Genomic DNA, 20773 nt, shown 5'->3' on the forward strand with positions numbered 1-20773 from the left:
CATTCGAGACATTAATTCACATATGAGCAATTTAGGAAATCTTAGGCACATAGAGGCCTTTCATACAATTTGGCATAACAAACTTTATATCGGTCTTGACATGAAATTTTAACATTCCTAACACATATTCCACATTTTTGAACATATTCTCAAATGGGCAAGATGACATGATGAAGCATTTTGAATAAACATTGAACAAACATCCTTCAACACAACCACATTAGGAAAAGCCAATTCAATAATGATCAAGGACTTACTCCAATTACATGAACACCATGGGATTCGATTCTAAGAAGAAGGGGGGTTTAGCCAACATACCTCAATTGAGCTTCTCAACTCTAAAATAATTCGGAATTCTCAGGAACTTCAATCTATTTTAGAAATATAACAAGTTGAACCAAAAATTAGGAAGATAATCATGGTTTTAGCTCATTTGAGCATTTTATCAAACACTAGGTGTGCATTAAGGTTCTAAGGCTCTTTTGTGGAAGCTTCAATCATTTCCCAACCCACTCTCTACCATATTTAGTTCACAATCTTCCCACATACTTCAAGGATACATGCATGCAAGACAATAACAACCCTCCCCACCCCCACCCCTACCCCCACACACCCCCAATAATTGCCTCTCTAATTACCCCATTTTTACAAGATTTTGAAATTGAGAGCTAGGACATAGATTCTTACTTTTAGGGTGAAGACTTCCTTTGTTAATTCTCAATGATTGTGCAAGAATTGATGTGTAATGGTTAAAGATTTCTCCGCCACTCTAAGAACTCTCCCTCTCACTCTAAAATATCAAAAATGTGCTCAAAATGGCCTATGGGGTGTGTTTTAATGGAATTGGGTCAGGTTTAAAAACCCCAAAAATGAATCTCCGGAACGGGTTCTATGGTCGCATATACGACCGCATAATGGTTATGCGGTCCGCGAAATGACCGCAAAACTGGGTGCCAAAATTGGAAAAAACTTACCTAGTCTGCAGTCACTATACAGCCCGCAGACCTGTTCTGCAATTGCATAATGCACCGCAAAACGGTTCTGCGATCGCATAGTGCACCGCAGAACCTCCCTCCAAAAAATACCAAGACGGGATATGCGACAAGAATGCGACCCGCAAAACAGTTATGCGGTCGCATAATGGCCGCGAAATTGGGCATCAAAAATGACCCACAAATCTGCCCCACTCTACGACCAGTCTGCGGTCTGCAGAGTGGTTCTGCAGCCGCAGAATGGGCCGCATAAATGCATACTTCTGCCTAACATTTTCCTTTAACTCCCCAATGCACTGTTCAATCCAAAAAGTCTGAACCTCTATGCCTACTTTGGCATCACAGAAACCGGGTTTTTTAGGAAAAATTTTATGGGGCCTTAAGCTGTACGAGTGGGCGATTTAGCGAATATATTACAATACTTGATATAGCATGAATTCAATGATATAAATTAAAGACAATAGAAACAAAATCTCAAGTTATTTCAAACCATTCCAGCAAATAAAATGAGTACAAAGTTTATACACAAACCTTGGAGTTTTACCACAAAACAGTTCTACCACAATCTGTAGATGTTCGAATCGTCTACGCCATAGACCAACCAATCTGTCCACTTCCTCAAACAGTTCCCCTTAGATTTTATAAGGGTATATATACTTTAAATATATAATCAAATATCTATATAAGTTCAGTTATTTCAACATGTCAAACTAAACATGATATTGGTGAAAATCACCCTTCATTTTTTAAACAGAAATTCTGGACAATAACACCGTCTTCTGTTGTGGCTAAGTATTGAAGATGTAAACGGAAAGTATAGATTTTATGGTCTTCATGAATGTTTTAGGTCTATGTCTTAGGTTTCCAAAGAGTCTTGAATCACTCTCATAATAGGTTTTTACGAATATTTATGCTCAAAAAACTAACAGTAGTACATGGAGGATTTGTAAAACAGAAAATCTTGGCAGCACCTGCCCTGTACTTCATCACCCATATTCGGGTAAATACAAGAAAAATATGATATTGGAGCCTGAATAAAAGTTATATATCTATGAAATATATTTCCAGAAAAGTTTGGCTCACTTAAAAAGAAATTTTATACAAGGATATATGATGAAAACACTAATAATTGTCTAGTGTAAAAATGTGTTTAGTAACTTACCACATATGAGAGGAGCAACTTGTGGTTTAACAAGAATAATAATTGATGGTTTGATTAGTTTAATAACCTTGAGGTTTAGGTATAATATTTCTAAAGATAAGAAGGAGAGAGGAATGGGATTTTCTTTTTCATGAAGGAATGAAATGAGAGATGCTTGTGAAAAGTTGTGTTTAAAAGAGATATTTATTGCCTAGATAAGGATCAAGAGTTGGGCTGGCCCAAAATATTTGTTTCCTATTTTATTTCTTAGTAATTTAACAAAAATTATAACAAGGGTGTTCTACATAACATAACCTTGTCACCTCCTTATAAATATGACCACAATGTAAAATAAGCAATTTTCAAATATCGTCAAATTCTAGTTTAGAAAGTGCGAAGTAAAATCTATCCTCATTATAAAGATGGTTAATTGATAATTCAAATATTAGTCTTAAGCTTTGGGGTGTTACAACTCTCTCTCCCTTAAATAAATTTTGTCCCGAAACAAATGTGGATATCGAACACGCATATCTTCTTCTCACTCCCAAGTAGCTTCTTTGATATTATGATTTCTCCAAAGGATTTTCACTAAGGGGATTCTCTTATTTCTAAGCTGTAACACCCCGGGAAATTTTGATGTACTTAAGCGCTATTAAGAAAGTTGATGTGCACTAATTATATTATTTTATATGTAGACAAGGACTATTATATAAATGATATAAATTGATCATAATAATATATGTATGAGGTGCATTAAAAATGATTTATGGTCTATGAATAGCCCCAAGGCTAAGTCAAGTTGAACATTTTATGATGGGATAAAGTTTCAAGTGAGTTCGCATAATACCTAACTTCAAATGAGTATAACTCTCATTATATGAAGCTTTATATGGTGTATAATCTATCAAATGAAAGGTCTGTGTGCATAGTTTCTAATGCTTCAAACCTTTCCACATTTGGACATTACTACAAAATGTTATGACCAAATTACCAAAGGCTGGAAAAATATGATTCTGCGATCGCAGAACCATTATGCGATCGCAGAAGTGGTTATGCAACCGCAAAATGGTCGTAGACCTGGCCAGCGCAGCCCAGTTGTGGGCACCGATTTTTTGGTCCATTGTGCGACCCGCATACCAATTGTGCGGTCCATTGTGCGGCCGCATACCTGATTTTGAGGGTCCATTTTCCTTTTTTCATAACCCGACCCCATTTTGATAAATAGGTTTTGGGGCTTATTTTGGAAAAATTATCTGAGGTTTTTTAGAGAGAAGTGAGAGTGTTTTAGATAGAGGAAGTAGATGAAGTATTGTGTTCATCAAGATCTTGTCCAAGCTAAATCTCACAAGTTCTTTATCTAAGAGGTAAGATTCAACCCTTAGTCTTCAATTTCGAGTTTGGGGTAAACGATGGGTGATTGGCAGTATGATTCTTGGGTGTAAGAGTATTATTTATACATGCTTGTACTAATAAGGTTGGTGCAAAGATTGTTGAGCTCAAATAAGTAAAGATTGGGTTGTGGAGTGAAGGAAATCTTATAGAAGAACCTTGTAGTTAAATTTGCACACCTAGTGTTTGATAAAATGCTGAAATGAGCTGAGACCATGAATATCTTCCTAATTTTGTTATGTCTCAAAATAGATTGAGATTGCTAGAATTTCTGGAACGTTGTAGTAATTTAAGGAAAGCTCGAAGCGGGGTATGTTGGCTAAACTTCTTTCTTAGAATTAAATTCAATAATGTTCCCGTAACTTTCAAGTATGGATGTCTCATGTTCCTTATTCTATGTTCCGGGTTGTTTCCAATAAATTTGATTGTCCCGAATAAGCAAAGTGTCGAGAATTATGTATTCAAAACGTATTCCGAATGTTCCTATCACATTATGTTATCTTTTGGGAATGTGTTCAAGAATGATATGTGTATTAAAATGCTATGTCTTTGAGTTGTGTTTCAATGAAGGTTATGATGCCAAACTTTGTGAGAAAATCCTAATATGCTTAAGACTCTTAATTGCTCATATGTGTACCTAAAGGCTTGATTGAAAATGTCTTATTGTGGATAATCTATAAAGATGGTTGGAAGTGAAATAAGTGAATTTGGGATATAAAGTGTGGCCAACGTGACAAGAGTGAAAGTTATACTTGTGGCCAATGGTGCCAATGAAATGAAATGATGTGAGAAAGGTTATAAAATGAGCCTTGATTCAACTATTCTGAATTGACTTCGAAAATAGAATTGCCTAAAAGCTTATAAACTCAAGTCATGCCCATATGTGGCTGTTTTAACAATTGCTATGCTTTGTGAGTATTTTCAATGTGTTTAGCGCTCTTACATATTCATGAGTGGAAATTGTGCGTTGCCCTTTTTGGGGAAAAGTATTTCAAGAATAAATGGTGTGTTACTTGTTGATGATTTTAACTTGCGCATCAATTGCCAACTATTTTACTCCATTTCTCGTAAAGGAATCAATTGTGCTTAAATTATTCATTTCTAATGAACTTAAAGTTGTGATTTCCGGAATAGTATATATGTTGATATTTATGATGATGATACATGAGAGGGAAGAAATGAAAGTGTGAAAATATCAAATAGGACCACCGTGCCTTGAATAAAGAATCTTGTGAATGGTCAAAAGAGCCAAGGAAATATTGTTGTTGTTATTGGTTGAAAATACTAGTGGAGATTCATACAATGTGAAAGATGATGAGGTAAATACATTTGTACCTATGTTATTTTTGTGAATTATTCCCCTTATTTGGGATGAGATTGATGTGATAAAATTATTCCCCTTAATTAGGATGAGATTGATTGATAGAAAAGGATGATGTCAATCAACACGGCATTGTGGTGAGACGGCCTAGCCGATCGGGTCATGATCGGACACCATGCCACACACATGGTGGTGATTTTGCTGAAAATTGTAATTGAAATTGTGATTTTGGTTGATGTCTTCAAATAATACAGCCTAGCCGATCGGGTCGTGATCGGACTCCGTACTAGATTCACGGTGGTATATTTGCTCAGAGATTGTGATTGAGATTGTGATTGTGGTTGATGTCTTCAAATAAGATAGTCTAGCCGATCGGGTCATGATCGGACTTCGTGCTAAAAGTACGGTGGTATTGGTATTGATAGTGATTGTGGTTGATGTCTCTAATGAGATAGACTAGTCGATCGGGTCGTGATCGGACTTCATGCTAAAAGTACGATAGTATTGCTATTGTGAATATTGGCACTGTGAACGGTGGTATTGGTATTATGAATATTGGTATTGTAAATGCTGAAATTGTGAACAGTGATATATCGGCGCTAAAGATCTCCTAACAAAAAATAATATTATCTTCATATTTTGGAAATTATTATGTTTCAACTTGGCATTTTAATAACATTGATTGTTTATTGTTGTTTCCACGGTTTTCCCTTTCTTACATTGGCATTCTATTTTGAAAGACGACAGTTAGCTTTACATACTATTACTATTCCATATGTACTAACGTCCCTTTTGCCGGGGGCGCTGCATCTGATGCAGGTGATTTAGCAGCGGGCAACTTTGGTCCTCATTAGCAGTTACTCCCTATTCAACAGATTTTGGTGAGCCTTACTCTATTCCGGGCCCGATGTCACTTGATGTTACACTTTGTCTCTTGAGGTATAGCTGGGGGCTTGTTGCCGGCACTTCAATACTATTCTTCTGTCGTACTTAGAGGCTCTGTAGACAGGTTGTGGGTGGTGTATTGTTACATCCTGCATTTTCGTACGAAAAATTTTCGTCGTAAGTTAATCGACGCAAGTTCGGGAATGAAATTATTTCGTGATTATAAGCATTATGCTATTTTTAAACAAGTGATGAGTAAATTGGTGAAGGTGAGAGGGTAAGCAAACTGAAGAAAATGAATTTCGTCAAAGTTTGATATTTTGGGATAAAATATGGCCCGAGCTAAAATATCTGGTATTTATAGACTAGTACCATACAAGGTACTACATGACCGTGATAGTAAGTTATATAAGGTATGTTAAAAGTAAGTAGTATTTTAAGTAAGTGGAGATAATTTTTAATTATGTGGGTAATTGAATAATTATTGGGTAATGGGACATTACCTAGTTAATTAATAATTAGTGGTTGTCTTTGGATAAAGGCTAAAGTCTTTGGATAAGGTTAAATAACCTCACGTGGCAGCAAGACATGTAAATCAAAGTGACTCTTACATTCATTAAATAGGTGGCATGAATCAAAAACGTGTCTTTGAGAAAGGGATAGCTGGCGGCAGTGTTTAAAGAATGAAACATAGGAGTCATTTTAATTCCTTCTATTCACTTTAGATTTAAGGGATCTCTTCAGCAAGCAACGTCAATTAAGAGTGAGTTTATTACAAATTTTCATTTCAAAATTCATTATTCATTAAGAGTGATTTGAAGCAACATTTTTCATTTCATCCTACAAACTTTGCAAACGTGATTTGCTTCAAAATGCATATGAAATGGATTAATACTTAACAACGTGAGATTTTGCGATTCTAAGGGAGTACGGTGCAACCTTTTTCAAGAATATCATACGGATTTTTCCCTACTCCGGGTATGTTAAAGCTAAGCCCTTCCTTCATTTTGCATGATCTCGTAATTACACATGTTTGATAACGAGGCATAAAGAGAAGTTCATACTCCCAAATTTATGTATATTTTCCTAGTCTCGTAAGTTACAATATTCTCCTTATCGGGACTTCATATTTAATTGAGTATTGTCTTGTTCTAGTCAAGAGAGCAGAAAGCATATATATGCAGTATTAGAGTATTTTTATTACCATCGAGCTATAATCGATGGGCAGGCCCCTATTGGGCAACCTCTGATCAGATGGTAAGTTATATACCGAGCCTACTATGGCCGAGCGCCTATGAGCAAGCCCAGTTGGCCGAGATACAGAGCCTAGTATGGCCGAGCACCTATGAGCGAGCCTACTACGGCAGAGCAGTTATATATATACCGAGCCTTATATGGCCGGACAATTATTTTACTTACTATATTGAGAGAGTTGAGTCAGTATCAGCTGGTAAGCATATCTTCAGATTATCATTGACTTCCAGTTGCTTTCAGTTATTATATTATCAGTTCAGTTTCAGCTTTCAGTATAGTGCCTTACATACACGGTACATTATTTCGTACTGACGTCCCTTTTCTGGGAGCGCAGCATTTCATGCGTGCAAGTTCAGACAGACAGACGGGTAGACCTCCTTATTAGGTGTTGCCCAAGTTCAGTTTGATCGGTAAGCTCCATACCCTTCGGAGTTGTCGGGTCTAGAGCTTTACATACATCTTTCTGTATATATATATATATATATATATATGTTATGAGTAGGTCAGAGCCTTGTTCCGATCACTATATATCCATCAGTAGAGGCTTGTAGACATATCCTGTCAGTTAATGCAGTATGTTGGGCTTGTAGGCCTTTTATGTATATTTTGTTGGATTGTCAGCTGTAGTAGTTATGACGGCCTTGTCGGCCCAGTGTTTTATTGATATTTAGTCAGTATTCGCAATTGCCTTGCAATGTAGCCCATGGCCAAAGTATGACATTATACATTTAGAGTCCCTTAGTCGCAAGTTGGTACGTGAGGATAGGTGAGGCACTGAGTGCCGGTCTCGCCCCCAGGTTCGGGGCATGACAAAAGTGGTATCAGAGTAGTTCTATCCTAGGGAGTCTACAAGTCGTGTCTAGTAGAGTCTTGTTTATGGGTGTGTCGTACACCACACTTATAAGCAGGAGGTTACAGAGCATTTAAGACTGTCACTCTTTCTTCTTACTCTAGATTATGTGGTAGAGCTCCGTTGTAAGAACTCAATTTCCTAAACTCTATCTTATTCATAATACGACGATACCTACATCTAGAAAGATGGTTGGTAGAGATATAGCTGTGGAAGAGTTGAGTTAGAGAAACTCGAGTTTGCATCATTCCTATGATGGATAAATGTGAGGTCTTCAATAGAACATGTATGTACCTTACGTGTAAGCTTCTTGATAAGGAGTCTTAAGGCAAGAATATCTATCCACCTCTATGGTGAAAGACAATGAGAGCCTCAGAAGATAGATACAAGCTTCAACAAGTAAAAGTAGCAAGATGAGAAGGATACGAGGTACCCAGTTAATGAAGATTACCGGTATTTTCAACTCCGGCAGAAAAGTATAAGCATTGTGACTTACCTTCTACAGTAACGGACGTATGTAGAATTGGCCACACCCATCTCAGTTATACCTTATTAGGGGCTAACATGTGTAGTTTAACAAAAGGACAGGATATTAGGATCCGGCTGGGGTTAGAGTAACCCAAAATGGTAAATGGATTGTTTGTGTTAGTGGCATTTCTGAAGGATATTACAAAGGTGCTAATAGATTTTCTTATGAGGCACCCAGATGGTGCACTCTAGAATATTACGATTAGATGTGGTACGGAAAGCCTGGAAGGGATAAATATTACCTTAGTATGGCTCGCGTCCCTAGTAGAGTGAGAACGTTAAGCAACCCCAAGAGCCACTGGATGGATCAAGGGGAACTAAAAGCAAAAGAATGTCTTATTCGAGTTTTTAGAATAAAGTGATAGACATAAATGTTAGCGGAAAGTAAGAAAAGAGTTAATGAAGCATTATGAGTAAGATATGATACATGGATGACAACGGTGGATCAAAAGATGACAGTATTACAGAATCTATAGTCAATTGAAGGAAAAGACGAGAGGTGACAGGCCTTGAGACAACAAAAGAGTATAGGCCATAATAAAGTCATATCCTCATTTCAAGAAATAACTTCGTAACTCCAACGCGACTACCGGAAGGAAAAGTTAGACTCCAGAACAATAGAAATCAGTATAGGCTGGTGAACAAGATAAACTAAACATGAATTAGGGATTGAGTGATTGGATAATAGTCAGCATCATGAGAATTTGAGATTTCGTTCCGGCGATAATAGAGTGGACAACAGAAGAAGATTCATGAGAAATTTAGAGAATGGTCATTCAAGAAGACGCTTCCCTAAAGCAAGCAAGGTGAGTAAAGTTAAGCTTAAGGGACTGGATGTGCCAGTTACACTAAGTGTCACCCTCGTGAGTGAGGAATTTCATTATCCTTGGTACTGAAGGATTACCGCGAGGCGAGTAAGGATCATCGATGATGTGAAAAGATGCCAAAGATGAGAGGGTAAAACATCTATACGTAGATCATCGTAGCACTAAATCTTAGTTCTCCCCTAAAGGGGAGAATATGGTGTGATGTGGCATTAGGTCAGAATTAAGTGGTTCTAGTAACTATGGAAATGGTAAAGGAAGAATGTGATAAGAATGAGAAAGGGATAAGATTACACATATTGAAGTCCTGCAGATACGCTATGATTCCAGAACATTATGCAAACACGACGTCAAGGAGAAGAGGTAAGGGTTCCTGCCTGAGATGTTATTGATAGATAAGGAGCTACTGTGGGACGTAAGTTAAGATAAAGGAAATGACCCATGAAAGATTACGCAGAATATTGATATGAGAATGAGCCAATGAGTAGTTAGTAGTTAATTCAAGAAGAGCCTAGTTATGGCTAGATAAGAGGATACAGACAAATCAATAGATCATGCAAGATAAACGGAGTGAACCCCAACATGGGGAATTCAGTCTCGTAGATATGACATCGTGACCTTGAGAAATATTCGGATAGGAGTTGGGGTAGTTAAAGATACCGTATTAGTGTTAAGGGAAGACAGTCAAAACTTCAGTTCGGGAGCAACCGTACAAGCATATAAGTATGGAGGTAAGTAACTAAGGAATTTTATATGTGAGTACGAACATCAAAAATTTCGTCGAGTATACGATGTAATAAGCTCGCAGCCTTGCAAGAATCAGAGGGTCCTCCCTAAGTACTACAATGAAAGACTAGCGGAGGAAACAAGGAAGAAGGCTTTAACCGAGCACAGTCACCTAAAGAGGAAATGGTCAGGTAACAACAGTTTCACAACAGCATTGTATGCACTCCATCAGCAGGTGGCACCTATCGTGGCTAATGAACGGGAAGAAGAAAAAAAATATATATATATATATATATATATATATATATATATATATATATATATATATATATATTCAAAAGGTGATATTCAAGATCATATGGGTTGTATGGAATTCCAATATGTGTGGGCACTAAAATAAGCTAAGAATGCACGCAACAAGGAGACAGAACGACCAGGAAAAGCAATTGCTTGAATTTAAAGAAAGTTGAGAAGGAATGAAAGGAATTATTCGATCAATGATCTAGAGATAATTACATAATGAATGTACCTAAGATTTTGGAGTATTATCCATGCGGCATATTTGTTGACAATCATACAGCCGTAGAAGATTCCGGTATAGGTTAAAAGAAAGAATTAAGCCCAGGTCATAGACAAAAGATTGAATTGTTATAAGATTGTATCATGGATATTCCATACCGTCCATGAAGGGCTAAAGTAATAACTACTACCATGAGCCGCAGATCGGAAGATAGCTTAAGCCTACATAAATGTTGATCAGAAGGAAGAGGAAACTAAGGAGTTACAACAACGAAGTAAATTAGGAGTCTGATTATTGGACCTAGAAAATTTTAGAAATTGCGCTTGAGAACATGGCAGAATCACTCTTAATATCATAGGTGCAAGAGAGATAATGCAACAACCATATTCTATAATGGCTTTATAAGGAAGCCAGTTAGAAGAAGTACCAACCTTATAAAAAGTCGGTATAAAGCTCTCACCGGATTGTGTATACACCAGAGGTGCAAGTATTATAATAGAGCTTTAAGTTATGAATATGAATTATACCTATGTGGACAGGAGGTCATGAAAGAGATAGAACATGTGATACGAGATTTTAAGGTAAGTAAGGTAAAAGTGAACAACATACGAGATACTCAGATGCAAAAGGTTGGGAATAGTCCATACTTCGGATAGAAGGCTAGAACCGCGGAGATTCAATATCCAGGAATGATAGCGGCATCGTCAGTGGCATATCTTATAGCCTATGGTTTCTAAGTACCGAGAGATCTAGTCAAGAGAGTAAAGAAGAGTATGAGACAATGCGATGTCTCGCTCGATGTTCCAGAAATAACATAAGGAAATCAATGGTGCAAGCAAGTTGGAAAGAAGTTGTGAGTAGTATAAATGGATATGTTTAAGTGGCAAACTAAAGTATGGTAAAGCGACAAGGTTTTAGGAAGTCAGTTATACAAAGCTCAGTATAGCCTGAATGAACTCAAAAGAGTCCAAGACTAATGGCATTTAGAAGAAATGGAATGCTGCCCTGGTAGTAGAATGAGGGTGCAATTGTGATGGATAAAGAATAATGTTTGGGCCTTCGATTGAGTAATGACTTGAAGAGGATTTCATGAATTGTACGGGAATGAAATATCCACGTAAGTGAATCACATTGGGATGCTATAAAATACGGTCATTGAAGTACAGTATTACCCCTAAGTGGATTAGGAAAGTCAATTCAAATGTTCCCCGATGAGACATGAGCCCTAGCGGTAGTGTTACATAATAGGCCAAGTTATCGGTATTAAGATGAATCAACAATGGATGGACAAAGGTCACAAAGTATGAGATGAGATTAGGCCGTCATTATTAAGATGAACAGTAATGAGGGGGCATTAAAGGACTTAGATTATTGCATATAGGATAAGCAACGAAAGTAACCTGGAGTTCGGTAGCAGCCCTCAATAACGATAAATCATAGTAAGAGTTATGGAAGTAAAGTCATACAGATAGATAAACGGATCTATGACAGAAGGTAACAACATTTATGAGATTAGAAGGATTCCGACTACAAGTCGTGGTGTGAGAAAGAAGCTTAAAGGGGGGAATGCCCTGGCCCTTAAAATTATTCACAGAACAGTTGCTTAGATGGCAAGGAAAGTACTAAAGTATTCAGAGGACATAAGTTATGAAAATGATAAGTATATCAGTCAACATTCGAGGACGAATATTCCAAAGGGGGGTGAATGATGTTACATCCCGCATTTTCGTACGATAAAGCTTCGTCGTAAGTTAATCGACGCAAGTTCGGGAATGCAATTATTTCATGATTATAAGCATTATGCAATTTTTAAACAAGTGATGAGTAAATTGGTGAAGGTGAGAGGGTAAGCAAATCGAAGAAAATGAATTTCGTCAAAGTTTGATATTTTGGGATAAAATATTCCCCGAGCTAAAATACCCGGTATTTATGGACTAGTACCATACAAGGTACTATATGACCGTGATAGTAAGTTATATAAGGTATGTTAAAAGTGAGTAGTATTTTAAGTAAGTGGAGATAACTCTTAATTATATGGGTAATTGATTAATTATTGGGTAATGGGACATTACCTAGTTAATTAATAATTAGTGGTTGTCTTTGGATAAAGCCTAAAGTCTTTGGATAAGGTTAAATAACCTCATGTGGCAGCAAGACATGTAAATCAAAGTGACTCTTACATTCATTAAATAGGTGGCATGAATCAAAAACGTGTCTTTGAGAAAGGGATAGCTGGCGGCAGTGTTTAAAGAATGAAACATAGGAGTCATTTTAATTCTTTCTATTGACTTTAGATTTAAGGGATCCCTTCAGCAAGCAACGTCAATTAAGAGTGAGTTGCTTACAAATTTTCATTTCAAAATTCATTATTCATTAAGAGTGATTTGAAGCAACATTTTTCATTTCATCCTACAAACTTTGCAAACGTGATTTGCTTAAAATGCATATGAAATGGATTAATACTTAGCAATGTGAGATTTTGCGATTCTAAGGGAGTACGGTGCAACCTTTTCCAAGAATATCATACGGATTTTTCCCTACTCCGGGTATGTTAAAGCTAAGCCCTTCCTTCATTTTGCATGATCTCGTAATTACACATGTTTGATAACGAGGCATAAAGAGAAGTTCATACTCCCGAATTTATGTATATTTTTCTAGTCTCGTAAGTTACAATATTCTCCTTATCGGGACTTCATATTTAATTGAGTATTGTCTTGTTCTAGTCAAGAGAGCAGAGAGCATATATATGCAGTATTACAATATTTTTATTACCATCGAGCTATAATCGATGGGCAGGCCCCTATTGGGCAACCTCTGATCAGATGATAAGTTATATACCGAGCCTACTATGGCCGAGCGCCTATGAGCGAGCCCAGTTGGCCGATATACAGAGCCTAGTATGGTCGAGCACCTATGAGCGAGCCTACTACGGCAGAGCAGTTATATATATACCGAGTCTTATAAGGCCGGACAACTATTTTACTTACTATATTGAGAGAGTTGAGTCAGTATTAGCAGGTAAGCATATCTTCAGATTATCATTGACTTCCAGTTGCTTTCAGTTATTATTTTATCAGTTCAGTTTCAGCTTTCAGTATAGTGCCTTACATACTCGGTACATTATTTCGTACTGACGTCCCTTTTCTAAGGGCGCTGCATTTCATGCGTGCAGGTTCAGACAAGCAGACGGGTAGACCTCCTTATTAGGTGTTGCCCAAGTTCAGCTTGATCGGTAAGCTCCATACCCTTCGGAGTTGCTGGGTCTAGAGCTTTACGTACATCTTTGTATATATATATATATATATATATATATATATATATATATATATATATATATATATATATGTTATGAGTAGGTTGAGCCTTGTTCCGATCATAGTATATCCATCAGTAGAGGCTTGTAGACATATCCTGTCAGTTAATGCAGTATGTTGGGCTTGTACGCCTTTTATGTACATTTTGTTGGATTGTCAGCTATAGTAGTTATGACGGCCTTGTCGTCCCAGTTTTTTATTGATATTTAGTCAGTATTCGCAATTGCCTTGCAATGTGGCCCATGGCCAAAGTATGACATTATACGTTCAGAGTCCCTTAATCGCAAGTTGGTACGTGAGGATAGGTGAGGCACCGAGTGCCGATCTCGCCCCCAGGTTCGGGGCGTGAAACGTATGATGTTGGGAATTGAACTAGAAATGTTGCTATTTGGCAAACATGTTTTTCATTATATCTGTAAACTTGTAATACTCTGGAAATTATGAATGAAATTGCTAATGGAAATTAAATGGGAGTTATTAATGAAATATTTTTAGTATTTTATTAATGGATTGCATCTCCTCTTTATTCATGGATAAGTTTGGGTAGAAGAAAATCTAACAGGCTTGCTCAGTCGGGTTCACTCGGTTGAGCACCGGTCGCTCTCCACGAGTTTGGGGCGTGACAAAAGGTTTGTTGCATATTGTGATGTTCTCATGGATTGAGTTAAGTGGAAGGTTTCTAGTTGATGGGGTGTTTATCCAACTTTTGATTCAGAGTTGATAATGAGATTCTCAAATTTTCATATGATAGCATGATAGATTCGGTGGGCCATGTGGGATTGAGATTTCATGGACAAGGTTGTGGTTCAGTTTGAAAGGAATGTCATGAGTTCCTGAAAACATGAAAGATTTCAGATGTTTAAGAGAGTGCTAGGACTATCTCTAAGAAGGTAATATGTTGTAGAAGACGCATTGTGTATTGATTTGCGGATGCTTGACTAGTACAATAGGGTCGTGTTGTTGATAACCATTTATGTTCGGGTTTTCGCTACTCGATGTGGAAGATTTATGGAAGTATGTTCATGATGCGATTGTATATGCGTGATGGGACAGTTATTTAAGTGGGAGAGTTAGAGATCAGGTACAGAGACTTTTGTTCTCTTGAGGTTTAGAGACTAGGTTTTCCAAGAGGCAGACCATTCCTTGGTTCTCAACTATGTTAGTGTGTTAAGGGTTAGACATATGATTATATGTGTTATGGATAGGTAACTATGGACCTTTAGAAGGCTATCTACCTATTTCAGAATGGTTTGAATCGATTTAGAGGCCTAGTGGTAGATCTAATGAGAATGTGCATCCTACACTAGACTTGATTTGCTTACTCAATGCAACATTTAATATGGGTATGTCATCGGGTAGATTTGATCTTATTCATACCTTGATCTATTTCATGTGTAACTCTCTTATTCTATAATGGGTTGTGAGACGACTTATTCTTTGCACGCATGTTGTGGTCCTGTTTAGTCCTTGTGGCGATATTTGAGCGAGACAACTTTTGATATGTTGATTTGCTTATTACACCTCAGTCGTGCTTACGGTTTATGTAGCATATTATGTTATGTTTATGCACTTTATGTGCTCGTTGTTGACACACATGTATTTGGTGAGTATGAGAATTATGACTTATGGGTATTTTCCATGTAGATTAATATGTTTGGATAGAGTTGCAGGTTGCAATGGTATGATGACGGATCAGGCGGCACGCTACAACGGAGTTATGTTTGGATATGATTCCTTGTGTATATGTTTTTTTTGTTTCTCCTTAGTGGGATGGATTCATAGCATTGTGCTTTTGTGGTTGCATCTATTAAACTTCTTGGACAGTTCTCCTATTTGGTTCTCTTTCCATTGTTGGTCACATTCAAGTTGTTTCTTGTTTGGTGCATGGATTGTATTGTCTACTGTTCTAGGTGGCATTTGGTGTGGCATGTCAGTCAAGCAGTTTTTACTAGGTGCGAAGAGGTTATTAATACTCAAATTAGTACAGTCAGTTTTGGATCAGGTATGCTCAAAAGAAGAATGCCATTAGTCAGCTCAGAATGGGAGCCTTGGCGTAATTGGTAATTTTGCTTTCATGTGACCAGTATATCACGGGTTCGAGCCGTGGAAATAGTCTCTTGGAGAAATGCAGCATAAGGTTGCGTACAATAGACCCTTATGGTCTGGCTCTTTCCCGACCCTGCATATAGCGGGAGCTTAATACACCAGGGCCCCATGTTTTTCCTGTCAGGCGGGAGAACTCCACAACTTGTTGATTTGATGGGTGGTTATGCATTTCTACATGTTTCTTTCATTATTAGTAGTGTGGCAATATTTTGGCACAAGGTTTTATTTGATATGAAGTATATGGCCGGTACCGGGCTTGGTAATAAGCAGTTATGGTGGTCGGGAGGTATTCTTTTAAGTATATGAGTTATGCGGTACATCGAGTGATTTTATTTTGGGAATATATTTATGGCTTGGTGCAGCTTGTGAGTATTAATACAGTGTATATGTACAAGAATCAAATCTTAGATGGAGTTCCAGAAATTAGAATTTGGTTCTAAGGATTGTAAGCTAAGGTTGAAGAAAGAATCTTCTGTCAGGATTGTTTTAATGGGCTTATATGGATAGAGGTGACGTGAGATGACCCATGTGTATGGGTATGATGAGTTCATATCTGGTTTCGATGACTTTAGAACGACTCTAGGCACGTTCTAGGAGAATGTATGTTTAAGTGAGGGAGAATGTAATGACCCGACCGATCGTTTTGAGCTTTGGAATTCCATTTTGGTGTTTTGGGACCTTGAGTAGTTTCATATGATGTATTACAACTTGTGTACATGGTTGGTTTTGATGTTCCTAAGGTTCGGGATTGATTTGATAGAGTGATTACAAATTGTAAGCTTTAAGTTGGAAGAGTTGAACAAGGTTTGACTTTTGAGTTAACGCCCTCACAGTTGGGATTTAATGGTTTCAATAGGTTCGTATGGTTATTTTGGACTTGGACATGTGTTCAGGATTTTTTTTGGATGTTCCTAGAGGATTTTGACTCTATTCGCCGAAAGTTGGCAATGTAAAGAATTGGAGAGTTTATAGGTTTGACCGTGAGTTGACTTTGATGTTATCGGAATCAATTTGTTTTTAGGAACCTTTGATTGGTTAATTTAGTTTGTTGGAACTTGTTCGCAAAGTTTGGTTGGGATCCAGAATGTATAAGTGTGATTCGGACGCGTTTAGAGAAGGTGGAATGTTTTGAAGTTAAGAGAATGATTTTTATCTTCAATTCTTGGTTTGATGTTATTTGTGGTGTTTCGAGCCTTTGGATAAGTTGGTATAAGGTATTTGGACTTTTTGGTATGATTGGACGTGGTCCCGGGGGCCTGGGTGTGATTCAGGGTGGTTTCGGGTCATTTTTGTTGAGTTTGGAGTAGCTGATGTGATGTTGTGTTGCAGTGTATCGCGATTGCGTAGTGAGGCTCATGATTGTGGCGAAGGATTTTGCAGGCAGGCATTTGTTCATCGCGTTTGCAAACATGGTCTCGCGTTTTCTTAGTGTTGGGGGTCATAAGCTTCGCATTTGCATGATGAGGTTTGTGTGTCACGCCCCAAAACCGGGGAGCGCGACCGGCACTCAACCGAGTGAACTCGGCCGAGCAGGCCTATTAGATTTTCTTCTACCCAACTCATTCATGAATAAAGAGAATATATGTTTTCGTTATTCAAACAATAAAGTGATTCTGTCTACAATACCAATTTCTTACCAATAGTTACTTCATTTTTTAAGGTCTCAATTTCACACACATTTTTTCATAATCTGAATTGGAAATAGTAATTCAAACACAACATAATGAGTTTGACTTCCCCAGCACCAATATATAACCTACACTATGTCTACGGAGCCTCTATAGATAAAGAAGAGTACAATGATAATACCGGCAACAAGGCCCTGGCTGTACCTCAAACAGGATACATAAAGAATAAAAGATACATGACCCCGGGATGAAGTGGGGCTCACCAAGTCAGCTGGGAAGAAGGTGTACTGCTATTACTGATCAATATCTCCTGCTGTGGAACCACCTGCATCCATTTAAAGATGCAGCACCCCCGGCAAAAGGGACGTTAGTACCGCCGAATAGCACTAGTATGAAAACCAAACACCAATTTAAGAATTCAGAAATATAAACCAGAGCAAGCTTATTAAGAGCTACCAATAACATTTATAGGATTTAAGATGAGATCCTCTGTAACCATCTTTACGCAAAGCGGCTCTGCCGCCTCACCCAATGTATGCAGGTAGAGGTGTAAGCACAATACCACAACTCTACTCAAGCGGCCCTGCCGCCTCACCCCAATGTATGTGGGTGGAGGTACAACCACAATGCCAAGAACCTACACAAAGCAGCTATGCCATCTCACCCCAATGTATGCTGGTGGAAATGCATCAACGATACCAATACCTACACAAAGCGGCTATGCCGCCTCACCCCAATAAATATATATATATATATATATATATATATATATATATATATATATATATATATATATATATATATATATGTTGGTGGTGGTGTAACAACAATACCAAAACTATTCACAAAGCGATCGTACCGCTTCACCCCAATGTATGCGGGTGGAGGTGTAATCCCACAATACCATAATCCCTACACAAAGCGGTCATGACGCCTCACCCCAAAATATGCGGGTGGAGGTGTATCACAATCACAATCTCTCCACAACTTTACATAATAATTTTCACATAAATCACGACTTGAAATTATTACATGTAGATACACAATCCATAGTTTGGAACACCTCCTCAATTTATATTGCAATATGATAAGAGTATTTGAAACACAAATTGAACATATACCTTTATCACAAAACTTATCGGAATACTTGATTTGTAAACAATATCTTGGAACTTACATGGATAATGGGGATTCCAATTCTTAAAGAAACGTTTAGCCAACATACCTCAACGGAGCTTCCTTAAACTCTAAAATGTTCCGGAATTCTTTGCAACTTCAATCTATTTTAGAAATATAACAAATTGAACCAAATTTAGGAAGATGCTCATGGTTCTAGCTCATTTGAGCATTTTATCAAACACTAGGTGTACATTAGGGTTTCAAGGTCCTTTTATGGAGGATTCCATCATCCCACAACCCAATCTTTTTCATTTTTAGCTCAACAATCTTCCTACACCCTTTGATAATACATGCATGTAAAATAAACAACTCTCATGCCCAAATATTATCTTGTTAATTACCCATTTCTAGACAAAATTCGAAATTGAGGGTTAGGGTGTAGAATCTTACCTCTAGGATGAAGACCTGGTGAGTTTCCCTTCTTAATCTTCCACAATTTGAGCAAGAATTGAAGAACAATTATTGAGGAACACCTTCTCACTCTAAAATGTCATATTTTAGCTCAAAAACGGCCCAAAGCGTGTATTTAACGAAGTAGGGTCGGATTTTCAAAACTCGAAAATGAAGCTCCGGAACAAGGTCTGCGATCGCATAATCGATATGTGGACCGCATATCGGCCGCATAATTGGTGTCCAAAGCTGGCCAAAAATCTGCCTGGGTCTGCGATTACTATGCGGCCCGCAGACGCGTTCTACGGTCGCATAATGAACCGCAGAACAGTTCTGCGGTCGCATAGTCGACTGCAAAATAGCATCCAAAATTTCCCCTCTCCTGCCTCACTCTGCGGCCATTATGCAGTCCGTAGAGTGATTCTGCGGTCGCATAATGGACCGCAGAAACGCATTTTTCTGATGCAAATTTTCTTTATCCCCCAGTGCATTGTTCAACCCAAAAAGTCCGAGTCACGGCGAGCTTGCGAGCCGCGAAAAATTTCTATAATCCTCAACACGTAAAACCAATTCGGCACCACGAAACATTATTTTCTTTTGCAAAATTTTACGGGGCCTTATATTCTCCCCCACTTAGGATCATTCGTCCTCGAATGAGGGTCAAAACATGTTATTAGCATCTTATGCAACTCAGTTTTCATACCACACACTAGCAGCCCCAAATTTGACTAACTCCCTAAATTTTCAAAAATTTCACCAGAGTTTCCCCTGTAATTGGGCATATCCACTTGTCAGAGAAACCCAGAAACACACCCTCAAAACATATATATAATCCAATAACGTAACATAACTCATAACAACACCAACCATGGCCTCACATACAATATATTTAGAAAGAAGCACCTTTACATTACTGAACAAGTGATACAAGAATCCATAGGCGACACTTTTATAGAAAGGTTACATAGCTTATACAAACAAGTAAGGATACTTCCTTTTCATCTCTTCCTCGGCCTCCCAAGTAACCTCTTCAACCTGTTGGTTTCGCCATAGCACTTTCACGGAGGCAATTTCTTTATTCCTAAACTTTCGGACTTGCCTATCAAGAATGGTAACTGGAATTTCTTCATACGACAGTTCTTCATTAACCTCAATGGTCTCAACCGGAATAATAAGTGTCGGTCTCCAACTACTTTCTTCAACATAGATACATGAAACATCGGGTGCACTAATGACATCTCAGGTGGTAGCTCAAGCTTGTATGCCACCTCACCGATCCTCTGAATGATTCTGTACGGTTCGACATACCTCAAACTCAATTTCCCTTCCTTACCAAATCGCATTACACCCTTCATGGGGGAACCTTCAAAAATACCCAATCATCTTCTTTGAACTTCAAATCCCTACGATGAGCATCCGAGTAGGACTTTTGACGACTTTGAGCAGTCTTCAACCGCTCCTTAATGATCTTAACTTTTTCAATAGCTTGATGAACGAGGTCTGGCCCTTTCAACTCTGCTTCTCCAATTTTGAACCACCCAATGTGATATCTACATCTCCTTCCATATAAAGCCTCGAACGGTACCAACTGAATGCTAGCATGATAACTATTATTGTAGGCAAATTCTATGAGTGGTAAATGGTCATCCCAGCTACCTTTGAAGTCTAGAACGCAAGCACACAACATATCCTCAAGCGTCTGAATAGTCCGCTCTGCCTGCTCATC

Source organism: Nicotiana tomentosiformis, chromosome 7 (genome assembly GCF_000390325.3).
Source record: "Nicotiana tomentosiformis chromosome 7, ASM39032v3, whole genome shotgun sequence".
Taxonomy (NCBI): Eukaryota; Viridiplantae; Streptophyta; class Magnoliopsida; order Solanales; family Solanaceae; genus Nicotiana; species Nicotiana tomentosiformis.